Source organism: Cornus florida, unplaced genomic scaffold (assembly GCF_030987335.1).
Source record: "Cornus florida cultivar Cherokee Brave unplaced genomic scaffold, ASM3098733v1 CherokeeBrave_3.0.0_Hap2_scaffold_4, whole genome shotgun sequence".
NCBI classification, from domain to species: Eukaryota; Viridiplantae; Streptophyta; class Magnoliopsida; order Cornales; family Cornaceae; genus Cornus; species Cornus florida.
In genome coordinates this window covers 315,001-317,500 of record NW_026775868.1, presented here as the reverse complement: position 1 = coordinate 317,500, position 2,500 = coordinate 315,001, and positions in this window count along the sequence as shown.

Below are 2,500 nucleotides of genomic sequence, written 5' to 3'. Positions count from 1 at the left end.
CGGCGTGCACGTGGGCATCGTTGGCTAAAAAATGAAGTTTGGAGTTTGGGTTTGAAAATTTTATGGGAGCTTCCTAGAAGCCTAAGAAGTGCTTTGCTCGAGACGGATTTCGATTTGGAGGTCCCCCGAGTTAATTTTGCCCATTATGACTCCTCGCCCGCACGCTTAAGCACCCCCGCGTGCACGTGGGCATTGTGTGCTAAAAAATGAAGTTTGGAGTTTGGGTTTGAAAATTTTATGGGAGCTTCCTAGAAGCCTAAGAAATGCTTTGCTCGAGACGGATTTCGATTTGGAGGTCCCCCGAGTTAAGTTTGCCCTTTATGACTCCTCGCCCGCATGCTCGTGCACACCGGCGTGCACGTGGGCATCGTATGCTAAAAAATGAAGTTTGGAGTTTGGGTTTGAAAATTTTACGGGAACTTCCTAGAAGCCTAAGAAATGCTTTGCTCGAGACGGATTTCGATTTGGAGGTCCGCCGTGTTAATTTTGCCAATTACGGCTCCTCGCCCGCACGCTCGTGCACCCCGACGTGCACACCGGCGCGCACGTGGGCATCGTATGCTAAAAAATGAAGTTTGGAGTTTGGGTTTGAAAATTTTACGGGAACTTCCTAGAAGCCTAAGAAATGCTTTGCTCGAGACGGATTTCGATTTGGAGGTCCCCCGAGTTAATTTTGCCCATTACGACTCCTCGCCCGCACGCTCGTGCACCCCGGCGTGCACGTGGGCATAGTATGCTAAAAAATGAAGTTTGGAGTTTGGGTTCGGAAATTTTATGGGAGCTTCCTAGAAGCCTAAGAACTGCTTTGCTCGAGACGGATTTTGATTTGGAGATCCCCCGAGTTAGTTTTGCCCATTATGACTCCTCCCCCGCACGCTCAAGCACCCCCGCGTGCACGGGGGCATCGTATGCTAAAAAATGAAGTTTGGAGTTTGGGTTTGGAAATTTTATGGGAGCTTCCTAGAAGCCTAAGAAGTGCTTTGCTCGAGACGGATTTCGATTTGGAGGTCCCCCGAGTTAATTTTGCCCATTATGACTCCTCGCCCGCACGCTTAAGCACCCCCGCGTGCACGTGGGCATTGTGTGCTAAAAAATGAAGTTTGGAGTTTGGGTTTGAAAATTTTACGGGAACTTCCTAGAAGCCTAAGAAATGCTTTGCTCGAGACGGATTTCGATTTGGAGGTCCCCCGAGTTAATTTTGCCCATTACGACTCCTCGCCCGCACGCTCGTGCACCCCGGCGTGCACGTGGGCATAGTATGCTAAAAAATGAAGTTTGGAGTTTGGGTTCGGAAATTTTATGGGAGCTTCCTAGAAGCCTAAGAACTGCTTTGCTCGAGACGGATTTTGATTTGGAGATCCCCCGAGTTAGTTTTGCCCATTATGACTCCTCCCCCGCACGCTCAAGCACCCCCGCGTGCACGGGGGCATCGTATGCTAAAAAATGAAGTTTGGAGTTTGGGTTTGAAAATTTTATGGGAGCTTCCTAGAAGCTTAAGAAGTGTTTTGCTCGAGACGGATTTCGATTTGGAGGTCCCCCGAGTCAATGTTGCCCATTATGGCTCCTCTCCCGCATGCTCAAGCACCCCTGCGTGCACGTGGGCATTGTATGCTAAAAAATAAAGTTTGGAGTTTGGGTTTGGAAGTTTTATGGGAGCTTCCTTGAAGCTTAAGAAGTGTTTTGCTCGAGACGGATTTCGATTTGGAGGTCCCCCGAGTCAATGTTGCCCATTATGGCTCCTCGCCCGCACGCTCAAGCACCCCGGCGTGCACGTGGGCATTGTATGCTAAAAAATAAAGTTTGGAGTTTGGGTTTGGAAGTTTTATGGGAGCTTCCTAGAAGCTTAAGAAGTGTTTTGCTCGAGACGGATTTCGATTTGGAGGTCCCCCGAGTCAATGTTGCCCATTATGGCTCCTCTCCCGCATGCTCAAGCACCCCTGCGTGCACACCGGCGTGCACGTGGGCATTGTAGGCTAAAAAATGAAGTTTGGAGTTTGGGTTTGGAAATTTTATGGGAGCTTCCTTGAAGCCTAAGAAGTGTTTTGCTCGAAACGGAATTCGATTTGGAGGTCCCCCGAGTCAATTTTGCCCATTACGACTCCTCGCTCGCATGCAATATCTACTCCTGTCAGAGCTGTGGTTTTACTTAAGACTACTATAGGGGGGGGGGAGTTCTCAGCACCAAGAGCTGCAAGTAAGGCCATTGCTTGCTTTGCAGTCTCGATTGCTCTACTAGTGAATAGTAGATGTCTTGGTTAGCTTGGAACGAAAAAAAAAATTTTTTGGGGAAAAAAAAAAAAAAAAGTTTTTGTGAAAAAAAATTTTTCGAAAAAAAAAAAAAAAAAAAAAATTTTTTTGGATGCCTCGGTCTTCTATTTGTTTTGCTTGGGTAGATTAGGAAAAAAAAAAAAAAAAATTTTTTTGTTGGATGCCTCGGTCTTCATATTCTTTCTCGGCTATTTCGAAAAAAAAAAAAAAAAATTCCGGGAAAGAGAAAAAA